Consider the following 14076-nt stretch of genomic DNA (forward strand, 5'->3'; position numbering starts at 1 on the left):
TACAGGGTGGCTTGTACGTATTATTTGTAAAAACGTCCAGATCTACCCACCCCCTTTGTAATGCTGTTTTGTCGTGGCATGGGCAAAATTTCCCCGCTTTTGGCGGATGTCTTCATGCATCTTTGCTACTGCTGCAGTTGCATGTCGACATATGGCCGAATTTTGCTTGAAGCGCCGCTGCAGGTTCTGTTATCTTCCAGGGTCTGCGGCCAATAATTGTGCTTCCGTCATTGTTTCATTGTCATTGAACATTCTACATCATATACTATTGATAAAGTCGATGTAGACCATTGTGTGTGAACTCGTTGATGATCATTGATATTTGCGTCTCAACTGCATGTTGACAATTTTATTCCTATACAGTATTGAACCATTGAACAGTCATTGATCATTGTATATATTCATTGCATTGTACCACTGAACAGTCATTGATACTTGTATGCATTGTATTATTATTATTTTCTCAATTTATCTCAAAGTAAAGCCATGACAAAAACTGCCAAAACATTGTTGCTTTATTCTATCGAAATAACTCACATAATGTCTTGTTATATGTTATCAGTAAATAAATAATATCATCTATATATTAACATGTGTGGAACATAATCTGGAGTAAATCCCCGCACGCCCTAAAATGGACCTGAATAACTAATAATATCCCCACCATGATCGTTTACACACGAGCAATTATCAGTACCTACATATCTTATTTCTTAACTAATGTGCGTGTTCTAGAGCTAACAATCTTTGCCCCCTTTCAAACACCTTGTTTCCCCCCAGAGATAGACTTTTGTTTCATCCATTACACTTCAATATTTTTCAGGCCCTTGATCTATGATATATGTTAGTGTTCTGTACATGATGACGAAAATTCGTATCGTTGTGTAAGGTAGTTTTATAAGGTAGTTTTATAAGGTAGTTGTGTAAGGTAGGTCAAGGTACGGTTGCACAGCATATTTTAAGGAGATTTTAATCAGTTACCCCTCTTAGAAATAATGGTCAATGTCCAATATTTACAAAAGTTAAACAATGATACAGTCCTCGGAAATTAACACCTTATAACAAAAGAAAAGCATGTAATCGACTTTGACGGAACATGAAAACGCTTGATATTCTTGATATTCATGCAGTGGAGGAATATGACCAGCCCACGGCGGGTTTTCCTCTGACCTCTAAGTAAAAGTTGCTGCAACCGACACAAGGTCAAGGTTTCCTATCACAATGACTTTGTTGCAATTTAATTCACGTGCACACTTTCGTAAGAACATCTGTGCGTTATGTTCAATGTTATAACAACTCACAAGGTAAGTTGTATGTTCTTTATTCTTATTTAAAGAATCCGTATAAAATCCGGTCTACTTTTACAATACACTGAACTAATTGTCGACAGAAATAATAATAAATTTTTGAAATTAGCATATCAATATTACGTTTATATTTAATTTTAATTTTTCTTTTAAGTGATACGACGGCGTATTCGTGCCAATTCAACCTAGCAGAAAAATAAAAATAAATCGTTTGTACGATTTATTAAATCGTAGAAACGATTTGTCCTTTGTACGATTTAGGAAACTGTTTGACGATATAAAATCATTTGTACGATTTAAAATATCGTTTGTACGATTTATTCAGAATAGGTACAAACGATTTAAAAAGTCGTTTGTACGATTTAGGAAACCGTTTGTACGATTTAGAAAATCGTTTGTACGATTTAGAAAGTCGTTTGTATGATTTAGAAAGTCGATTGTACGATTTAAGAAATCGTTTGTACGATTTGAAAAGTCGTTTATACAATTTAGTAAATCGTACAAACGATTTTTTTTAAAAATCGTACAAACGGGTTTTAAAATAGTACAAATTAACGACTTTTTAAAGAGCACTTAATCAACTTGCTTTAGACAATCTTACAGTATGAATCTATTCTTAACAAGAGTCCTTATCCAGGGGAGAGAATCGCTATATGAATACCAATGTTATAGAATAGTTATGCCCCCTTTTGAAAAAATTACCTTTTAATGGTCAACGTTCGAGGTCAAGAAAAGATTTACTAAATTGTACAAACGACTTTTCAAATCGTACAAACGAATTTTAAAAATCGTTTCTGTGATTTAATAAATCGTATAAACGATTTATTTTTATTTTTCAGCTAGGTTGAATTGGCACGAATACGCCGTCTAGTTAAGAATACGAACTTGGGCGAAATTTATCAATAGTAGTCTTGAATACAAAAATACATTAAATGCTGAATATCATTCCAACGATTCCAATCAAAATCTTGGTTTCAAATTATACAAGTCATAATGTAATATAAGAATTATTAATATATGGTTGGACTCTAGTTGACTGAAATCCGGCTACCTATATAAGCACCTAGTATTAACCTGCTCGTTACATGTGCCTCTAGGACAATATTAATAGGTTTTCAATAACATTGCATTAATAGGGTATTCTGGGTGAATTTAAAAAACTTTTTATGGCTTGAGGGGGAGGAGAGATTAGGGTTGCGATCCCCCCCCCCAAACCGCCGTGTCTACCATGGGAGAAAATTACAAAGAGTACCACAATGGCGAGACTTCAGATGGTAAATTGCGCATCATACAGTCCTTCAATACCCTCTAAATATTTACCATGTCCTTGATCTGTAACATATGCTAGTGCTCTGCATGGTGAGTGAGTGACCTGTTAACGACGACAAAACTTGTAGTGTAATTTAAGTCGCAGTACGACGTACCGCTGCATTGTAAGGAAATTTTTAATTAGAAAACTTCAATTAACTTTTCTTAGAAATAGAGTATTCGTCATCAAGTTTGAATTTTTTCTGCGTGTTTACTCCTAAGATATTTTGTAGGAAGAAAAAATAAAAACTGAACCAAATTAAAACTTACCCTAAACATGGACTTTAACAACTTCGATAATTAAAGCAGTCTTTTAATAAAGACAGCAATTAGAATGTGGAAATTAACGGATTTTTTCTTTACTTTGTATAAATTGTTTCTTTTCTTTTCTCTGTCTTCTATGATAACCTGTTAAACTTTCCTTAAAAAACAATGTTACCACTTTTTATTGTTTGACCATACATGTATTTGTTGTCATTGTTCAATAAAGATAACGCTAATTTTGTTCTGGTAAACACGTGACGGTAATTGTTCAGTTTTTACTTGGTCTAATGTTTAGAGCATAAAACAATGACATAGCCCTCATATCTGAACACCTTATAATACAAGAAAGGTCACCGTGAAACATGTAATTGTCTCAAACGATGCATAAATACGTTGTATGTTTATGCAGAATTGGATGCTTTTGAATGAAGGAATATGACTTAAGCCCCGGCGGGTCTTCCGCTTACTTCCAAGGGGAAACTGTTGCGAATGGCACAAGGTCAATCTGTCACTATGACATTGTTACAAAGCAATTTATTTCACGTACACATAATCATTAGGAAATCTGTGTACTGCGTTCGAGGTCATTTTATAACAACCCGCAGAGTACACTTTACGGTTATTTGGAAAATCATATTCTTTTTATTGATAACTTTGCATGCAATAGCAATATTTACAATACCTTTTTATATCTTTGATAATGTCCATGATAAACAATAATTGTAATTAAAATATTTGCTTTTAAATGATAGCTTTTCTCATGGTTTAGAATATCAAATAGAGAAAAAAATCTACCAAGCATTGGATTTCAAGTCTATGTATTGCAAAACTAAAAGTAGGTCATTCTTCTCTTGACTTCTTTCAAAATATCTGTATCAAAATTTATACATTTCATACTGCAATATGAAGATTCTGATAAAAGTTGCGAGGATCAAACGCAGTGTATCAGACACTTTTGTTGAGGGACCGTTTCTTCTGTTCTGGGTTTTGACAGGGAAGGTGTTCCTAAGTTATATGAAAATGTAGTTTATGGTTACACTCTTAGTGGCTATGTGCTTAACCTACGCCCAGCAGTCAATCAAGATTTTTTACAGACACCAGACTTCTCAAATTCACCCCGTAAGTTTTGATTTCAACTTCAATTTTTAACATGTAGAGAGAAAATAAGAACTAGTCTTGATCTGGCCGTCTCTAGAGATAGTCTAGTTCCACAACAATAGAGACACACTTAGAAAATTTTCACCAGGATGGTGGTGGGTTTCATTTTTTTTTTCATTTAGGGAGATATAAACCCCAATCATAGGACACTGTTATTTTTATTTAATTTGTTGTACATACGGGTAAGCAGGCCATCTGCCTGCAGAGCAACATGCGATTGTACCTGTAACAAGACAATATTGATGCAAAGCATCAAATCGGCCGCTAACATTCTAAATATTCTAAGCTATTTCCAAGAAAACATACAGAAATTGTAATATGAAATATTTTATTAAAAACTGGAAACAAAATTAAGAAACAATTAATTTAAATACTCACTTTATATATATATAAAGCATTGATACTAAGTAAAAACATTTCAGTGGTTTTCAAAAATTATAAATGTATAAAATATTCAAATATGTGAATGCACTAATGCAATATGAAATTTTTAAGAGCATTAATATAATAAACACATTATTTGAAGAAAAACCATTAACATGTTACAAATGCAGGTGTTTAGGAATCCAGCTGTGATTCATGTGACTGCCCATTGAATAAAATCATTTAAACACATAACAAACTATAATCAGGAGATTTTGTATGTGGTTAAGTTTTTGTTTAAGTTTCAGGTCTATTTGATGTGCTTCACTGGCAGATTTAAGGTGTCCCCTCCTAAAATTTTCAAAGTTTAATGCAGTTTTGTCCTTTATCATAATACAATTGAAATTCACAATATCTATGAAGTAAATGCATACAAATAACATAAATGATGTCGATTAATTCATTAACAGATCAAGTACATTGTATTTTGTGTTTTTAAAAAGACATGATATTTCTTTAATCTCACCATGTATATACCGGTTTAGGTATCGATGTGTGCGGTTAAACATGCAGTAGAACTTGAAATAAATTATTGTAAAATCAGCAGGTGCGCGTCAAGAGATCCTAAACTTACAAGTACTGAAATGTATATCGAGATCTTAAACTTACAAGTGCTGAAATGTATATCGAGATCTTAAACTTACAAGTTCTGAAATGTATATCGAGATCTTAAACTTACAAGTTCTGAAATGTATATCGAGATCTTAAACATACAAGTGCTGAAATGTATATCGAGATCTTAAACTTACAAGTTCTGAAATGTATATCGAGATCTTAAACTTACAAGTGCTGAAATGTATATCGAGATCTTAAACTTACAAGTTCTGAAATGTATATCGAGATCTTAAACTTACAAGTTCTGAAATGTATATCGAGATCTTAAACTTACAAGTTCTGAAATGTATATCGAGATCTTAAACTTACAAGTTCTGAAATGTATATTGAGATCTTAAACTTACAAGTTCTGAAATGTATATCGAGATCTTAAACACACAAGTACTGAAATGTATATCGAGGGAGTTCAGAGAGGACATTAATGCTGACAAAACATGTTCACAGTAAATTATATATGTACAATGCAGCAGTCTTCATTAAAACTCGTGCAGATGAACTTGCCGACTCCCCGATATAACTGTCGGTAAAAAAAAAAAAAATATCTCAACGCTAGCCTGTCTCACTAGTGAGAAATCTTGGATCAATAAGTTTGGATGAAAAAATCTACGTCAAACTATTTTCTGCATTTGAGTCTGATTTGTTTGTCAGCCATAACAATTCTTTTAAAGCATCTTTATGTGTTTCTAATTCATCATGAATCATGCCTTTGTAATTCATATTTACATGTACATGTATGTTTTACTTACGGACTAGAAAAAACATTCATAATGACATTAAGCAAGTAAATCTGTCAAATTAATTAGACAGCATGGCTAGTGCCGCAGAAAAGTTTTCGCGAAGACTGATGTAGCTATCAATTTATTTCTTCATGACGAAATTGATCATGAATCACGGTACACGACTAAATACATTAATAAATTCGATCACAAAATGCATGCGTCCATCCCCGATTAACTCTTTATTTGATGTCTAAATGAGCTGTATAAATAAATTATTTCGCTATGCATGTATTTTCAACCTTTAAGTATAAAAATATGGACGTTACCCACGTCTGTCTATAAAAAGATGCTAGACACAGAGGGCCGGCAGCGTATCAAACATGATTGGACAAAGTGTTAAAAAGCATTATCTATTCCCAAATTAGATTGCAGCATGTGTACGTGAATATTCTTATAGTTTTACGCCAGATTACGGTATGATTTATGGGACATTAAGGCTTTTACCCCCGAGTATCCACCAGGGACCCAAAAGCGGTCCACAGACCCCTGTCTCTCAGATTTTTTTTCCATGCCCCTTAAAACTGAAATCCTAGATCCGCACATGCTTATAAACATTTTAAAAAAGCTAAATTGATTTATGAAATGTTGAAGTACCATTATCATGATGACATGCAAATGAAACAAACCGTCGCAGTTTTTGTTTTTAAATTCACAAGTATTTGCAGCTGTAGCATATTCAAACCAAAATAACTTTTCCTGCATTGAATTAATACCTGGAACTCATAATGGGTTGCTTCTATATTTACACACTAACTGCCATTCGGGGAGTACTTCTAAAACTTGGTATTAAATCGTAAAGGGATAATATTTTCTTGACAATGAAGTCCAATGTATTTATAGCTGTAATCAAGACATGTTTAGATATTTTTAAAAAATCTTTTATACATGATATTGACAAGGAATTGTTCTACCGAAACAATAAAAAAAATCCTCATTTTCCCCCATGTGCACTTTCTAACACAACTACTTATAGATCTGCCGCTCCCGTGGCCGATAAAAATAAGCTCCGCCCCTTATCTGAGGTTTTCCCCCTGGTACAAAAATCTCGGCCTTTATGCTGTATGGATAGAGTATATCAAAAATAGAGAAGAAATTCATCCAATGTTTTTAAGTGCACATAAAAAACTCCATACAAATCCCAATATATATCTAATATATCCATAAGAATGGATAAGCATTTAGCTCCGCTGTCACGAGTATGCAGATCAAATAAACGTAATTCTTAATCCACAGTACATACAGTAACTGGTCTATTCTTGCATGTAATTATTGAACCAGATAAAATGCTGGATCCTTGCATGGTGAATGTTAACAGTTACATATTTCTCTAAAGAAATGCCTTTCTTTTTCTTATTCTCATCTTTGTTTTGGTTATTTTTAGTTGTCCTTTGGTCTGGTTATTCTTTTTTCTTTGGTTTGGTTATTTTTGTTTTTCTTTGGTCTGGTCATTTTTAGTTGTCTTTTGGTCTGATTATTTTTAGTTGACCTTTGGTCTGGTTATTTTTATTTTTCATTGGTTTGGTTATTTTTAGTTATCCTTAGGTCTGGTCATTTTTAGTTGTCCTTTAGTCTGGTTAGTTTTGTTTTTCTTTGGTCTGGTTATTTTAGTTGTTCTTTGGTCTAGTTATTTTTAGTTGTCTTTTGGTCTGGTTATTTCTATTTGTCCTTTGGTCTGGTTATTTTTAGTTGTTCTTTGGTCTGGTAACATTTAGTTACTTTGGTCAGGTTATTTTTATTGTCTTTTGATCTGGTTAATTTTAGTTGTCCTTTGGTCTAGACATTTTTAGTTGTTCTTAAGTTTGGTTATTTTAAGTTGTCCTTTGGTCTGGTTAATTTCATTTCATAACCTTTAATAAGATACTCAGTGTTCTATCCGCCTGACTCGCCGCTAGGTGATGCTATGAATAGTCCTATAAAAAGCCTCCCTATTGAAATTCACTCATTTTAAATTTGGCTCACGAGTGACACTTTACCTTGGAATTGATACGGGCCACTGCACTTAGTGAATGTCGTGTTTGGTTAGTTTTACTTGACTTTCGTTGACCACTCTTGCTTTTATGAGGATTATTTTGGATTTCTAAGTATTCCAGACAGCTCTATGTCTTTTTCCAACTGGTCGAGAGAGCAATCCAGTTGCTCGAGGTCTTGTTCGCCACCGAGTCTACGTGGGTGTGTTTCTAGGCATGATGGTCGCCATCTTGATAACGGTGAAACCCCAAGTAGTGGGCACACCGGAGCTCCAACTCATAGTAAGAATAGAGCACGTAAAAGGAGAGACTCTAGTTCGAGTTCTAGCTCCAGTTCAGATTCTAGGTCTAGCAGTGATTCTAGAGCTTCCTCATTAATTTCCAAGAAGTCGGGTTTGGAATCCATTAAATCCACTACAGGAAGTATTGAAAATGAAGGTAAAAATAAACCTTTACGCAGTCTCGTTAGAAACCATTGAAGTTTACGAAAGGTTTGACATTGACGTAAAAAAAGACAAATTAGAGGACGATTTAAGAGAATTTTGTTGCCCTTTTTTCACAAAGTTTTTTTTTTTTTAGTGATAAGATAAGATTTTAGACAAACATCCCGTTCTTGATGCAAGGGATCTTTTCACAGGCAAGACATTAGACGCCTTTACCAGCCCATTACTCGACAAGAGAAACACTTTGACAAAGGTGCTGATAAGGGTGCACAAAATATCCAGTCAAGAGTGATAAAAGTCATGGGACCACTTTCCAAATTATGGAGTATTTTGGAACATTTGCGTGCAGCCTCTCGTGATTCACATGAAGTGGACAATGTTGACGTCATTCATATGTGCACTCTACTAGAGCAGACTGTTTGTCTTCTGGGATAAGCCATTGTAGCAGTAGATCACCACAGAAGAGTCAATGCTACCGTTAAAATTACAAGAGATTACAAAAAAGCAAACGCTATATTAGATGAAAACGCTTAATGTATTAGAAAAAAGTGGAAGCAAACTCGTCGGTGATACATGTAAGTTCATAAACTTCTTTAAAAAGACGGGGAAAAGACGCAAGCAAGCCAATCAGGTTGCTGATGCATTTCAGCCAGACAAAAAGAAGAGAAGAAAGTCTTATTACAATCCATCTTTATACAGTACCAAGCCAAGATTCAGACAGCTCTTTTAGGATTTGTCCTGCAGTAGATTTAAGAAGGGCCAAAAATCTGGGTACAAGTTCAGTAAAACTAACAAGAATTGCAAGAAGAAATTTGACAGGTACGGGTACAATACCTCAAATTATAAAGAGGGGAGGAAATCTTACGAAGAAGAAACAAACTCATTTTCTGTAACAAATCTAGAAAAATCAGAAATGATTGCAGAAATTCTTAATTCAAATTTGCAGAGGGTAGATCAAGAAAATGTGTTCCCTGTAGGGAGAAGAATAAAGTATTTCATACACAATTGGCAAAGAATAACAAAAGATCTTGTTATACTAAAAACATTTCTACGGATTCCTTTAGATTGGATAAGTTATCCAGTACAAACGAAAAATCTTCATCCCCCAGATTCAAATTCAGAACAAGAAAACATTCTCCAAGAAGAAATACATGTAACAAATCTGGTACAAAAACGCAGTTGTAAGAGTTGCTCCCCGTCAAAATCAATTTGTCAGCAACATGTTTATCATTCCAAAGATCTAAAACCTCCAAACAGATTCCTTCCATATCAACATTTCAAGATGGAAGGTCTGTTCATAGTTCAAGATCTAATAGTAAAGTAGATATATCTAAAAGATGCCTATCTAACAGTCCCCATCAATCTAAAGAATTATGGAGAGGGGAGCTGTATCAGTTTCAGATACTTTCATTCGATCTTGCCTCTGCTCCAAGAATCTTTACCAAACTTTTGAAGCCAGTTTTAGGTTTTCTAAGAAGGTTAGGATTAAAGCTCATACTCTACTTAGACGAAATTCTTATTCTAGATAGAAACAAAGAGAAATTGGTTCAAAGTCGAAACACAACACTTAATGCTTGGTTTCATGATAAACTGGAAAAAATCCATGTTAGAGGCAGTTCAAATTATTTCATTTCTATGCTCCTAAATAAACTCCGTAAACATGCTCCTCAAATTACCAAAAGAAAAGGTGCAAAAATTAAAAGACAAATGCAAACAGGTCCTGAAAAAAAGGAAGTATGTTTGTCAGAGAAATATCTCAACTAATAGGGAAATTAATTTCAACAATGCAGGCTGTAATTCCAGCCAAATTACAATGTCGTTTCATGTAAATGACCCAAATCAAAGGTTTGCTAGAAAACAAACATTACAAAGCAATGATTCCCATTTCAGGAGAGGTGAAAACAATTAAGATAGTGGATAAACCAATTGGAGGTTTCAAACAGGAAATCAATAATCGGTTCGAACCCACCAATGATTCTTACATCAGATACCTCAGACCTAGCATGGGGGGGGGGGGGGGGACCTGCGAAACACAAAGCACAGGAGAGTTTTTAGAGCAATCTGATCATATAAATGCAAAGGAACTTTTGACAGCTTTTTTGACACTCCAATAATTCGCAAAATCAAAAAGAAATATTCTTAATTTTGATAAAAAAAAAAATAAACAATGCAACAGCTGTAGCTCTTATAAACAGAATGGTGAAACAAAATCCAAATTGTTAAATCAGCTGGTAAAGCTTTGGGATTGGTGTCAAAGAAATCAAATTTCCTAAATAGCAGAATTTATACCAGGACCTCCAAAGAGGGTACTGGGAATCAAGGACTCAGCAGGATCCAGAGGATTGAGTGTTAGACAAATCTGTTTTCAGTCAAATAATGAACCTTTTGGGGTGTTACAAATTAGACCTTTTTGCCTCTCGTCTAAACCATCAACTTCCTCAATATTTCAGTTGGAAAGCAGACCCAGGGGCAGTGGGGATCAATGCATTTTTTCACTCTTGGAAAGAAATGAAGGCATACACCCCACCCCCACCCCCACCCCCATTCAGTCCGATGAGCAAATGTCTATCAAAAATAAGAGAGGAACAGATAGGAACTGTGGTACTAATAGCACCAGTTTGGCAAGCTCAGCTTTGGTATCCTCTTATTCTAGAGATGTTAATTCACACTTCAGTCCTCTTCCACCATATCCGAATCTTTTAACATCTCCAATAGGTTTACTTCATCCTCTAACAGCAAACAAATCCCTACATTTAGCTGCGTGGAAGATTTCGGGAAATCCACAGAAACAAATTATCTCTCAAAAGAAGCTGCCTCTTTACACTCCCAAGCATGGAGATCAGGAACTATATCAGCTTACAAGTTGTCTGGAGAAAGTGGGTTAGCTGAAGTTGTACAAAGTTCGTTAATCCAATTCACTCCCCTCTGGAAGCTATTGTAGAATTCTTGACTGTTTTGTACAAGGATGATAAACCGTACAGAACAATCAATACTTAATTACCGATCTGCAATATCAAAGAATCATGCATTAGTAGACGGTCAGAGAGTGGGATAACAACCACTGTTTGTTATTCAAATGAGAGCTATTTTCAATATGAGGACTCCGAAACCAAAATATCATGAGTTCTGGGATGTGGACATTTTGCTCAAGTTTATTAAAAACTTAGGTGATAACAACAATCTTAGCTTAAAAATGTTATCATGTAGATTAGTGGCTTTGCTAGCTTTGACGTCTGCTGGAAGAGCCCCAGAACTTAATCAGCTGAACATGAAATTTATGTCAGATTCTGGAAATTGCATTTCATTTAAACTATCTAAACCCACAAAGTCTTACAAACCAGGGAATCCTTTACACTCATTTGTATTCAATGCCTTTGAGACAGGTTCTTTATGTGTAGTGGAATGCATTAGACCTTACCTAGAACAAACAAGTAGATTTAGAGACATTTCTGACAATATAGATAGATCTTGGTTGTCACTGAGCTATGTAAAACCACATCACCCAGTAACAACTAGTTCTATTTCAAGATGGTTGAAAACTATTATGGCAGAAGCTGGCATTAATACAAATCAGCTTAAAGCTCACTCCACGAGGTCAGATTCAGTATCAAAAGCATACTTTGCAGGAGTTTCAGTATCAGATATTATGCAACAAGCCGACTGGGCTAAAGAAAGTACCTTTGCTAGGTTTTATTGCAAGCCTATTCATAAGTCAGGTTTCCAGCAATTAGTATTAAAGAGGTACAAATGATAATTGGGCTTTAAAGGGACTGGTTCACGATTTTTGATAAAAATATTTTTCATTTCGGATGGTATACATTAAAAATATAACTCATTTAATATGGACAGTCAAACTTTTGACATTCTGAATGCAAGAATAAAAGCAATATTTTAGCCTTAAATATGTGTTATGTAAACAAAGACTCGAGTCTTTTTATGTATACAAACCAACAGGTGAAATATTGATTTTGTAATATAATGCATCTTAATTTTGCATAGTCACAAATTTTAACTTTTAGATGACACATTTACCCCAATAATGCTTGAAATATGAAAGATATAATAAATTCAGATCGATATCCATTTCTTTAGAAAATTTCGTAAACAATAACATACCGCAATCTCCGTTTACAAAACAAATAATAAACTCTCTAAAATGAGCTTCTGTGATAATGTATAACCTTAATTTTTATGCGAACTCTTTTAAACACATTAAACAATAGATTTTGATCATTAAAAGTGAAAAAGAAATTTTTGGGGAAAATCATGAATCAGTCCCTTTAAACGAACACGGAGTACCTTATTGAAGGTTATGAAATGAACTTGAAGGTTTCATCAGCACACGTCCTGTGTTCAATGGAATCTTAACTTCATGACTAACCTGAGATAAGATATGAAGCAGAATTTATTCAAAAACTTCTACTTGAGAAGAAAAAATCTCTTGTTGTGGCCTTCAATTCGACATTTAGATATATCGACGACGTATTATCTATTAACAATAACAATTTTTCATTCATATGTCGATTCAATATAATTATATCCCAGTGAGCTCGAAATAAAAGACACCACAGAGTCGTCCACTTCTGCTTCATACTTAGATATTCTATTGAAAGTAGATATTAACGGCAAACTAACAACTCAACTTTAAAACAAATGGGATGATTTCAGCATCTCTATCGACAGCTTCCCATATTTATGTAGCAATATTCCATTATTACCTGCATATGGTGTTTATATATCTCAACTGATTCGATACGCTAGAGCTTATTCTGATTATGGTCAGTTTTTAAATTGAAGCAGATTACTGACAAACAAGTTGATAGTGCAGGGGCTCCAACAGTCTCGTTTAAAGTCAGCATTTCGCAAAATCTATGGTCGTTATAACGATCTAGTTTGGGTCAAATGGTGTCTGACGCGTTTCATACCGATTGTTAGGCCGTTCTTGGCACACTGATTTTGACTACGGATAACTCCGTTTGCCTGATCGGGATATGGGGCTCACGGTGGGTGTGACCGGTCGACAGGTGATGCTTACTCCTCCTATACACCTGATCCCACCTCTGGTGTGTCCAAGGGTCCGTGTTTGCCCAACTATCTATTTTGTATTGCTGATAAGAGTTATGAGATTGATCACTGTTCGTTATCTTTACCTTCCATGAAAGTGTTCCCGCCCTCCCTTCCCATTACCTTTTGAATCACATTTCACATTTGATATCTTTTCAGATCATGAACATTATACTGGGTCTTAAGGAAAGAAAAATGTTTCTTTGTTATCCTTATGGATTAGAAATAAATTGTTGAACTCATCCAGAATTTACTCTGTTTTTGTTTAATTGTAAGGATTCTGTGTACTCCCTCACCAATTCGAAGAATGAGTGGATTTCAATAGGGATGCTTTTTATATGGTTATTCATAGCGTCACATAGCGGCGAGTCAGACAGAGAAAACACTTTCATATCTTATCTCAGGTTATTCATGAAATTAGGATTCTACTGCACACACACATTACGTGTGCTTATGAAATCTTCAATTTTAGTTGTCCTTTGATCTGATTAATTTTAGTTGTTCTTTGGTCTGATTAATTTTAGTTGTTCTTTGGTCAGGTTATTTTTAGTTGTCCTTTGGTCTGTTTATTTTTGTTTTCCTTTGGTCTGTTTTTTTTAGTACAATTCACCTTCTAAACCGTTACAGCAAAAGAAAACTATGGCTCGATTTATCGCCATCATATTCATTTTCGAATAACGATTCGGAGAACAGGTTGCTTATGAAGTTAAATTTGACTATACTCATCAGAGCTCTTTGATGGGATTTT

At 34.4% G+C, this 14076-nt stretch overlaps 1 pseudogene; it reads left to right on the forward strand.

Moving 5' to 3' along the window:
• Window positions 1-2563: 2563 nt before the first annotated feature.
• Window positions 2564-13513, forward strand: LOC125651177 (uncharacterized; annotated as a pseudogene).
• The last annotated feature ends 563 nt before the right edge of the window (window positions 13514-14076 follow it).

This window comes from Ostrea edulis, chromosome 5, assembly GCF_947568905.1.
Source record: "Ostrea edulis chromosome 5, xbOstEdul1.1, whole genome shotgun sequence".
NCBI classification, from domain to species: domain Eukaryota; kingdom Metazoa; phylum Mollusca; class Bivalvia; order Ostreida; family Ostreidae; genus Ostrea; species Ostrea edulis.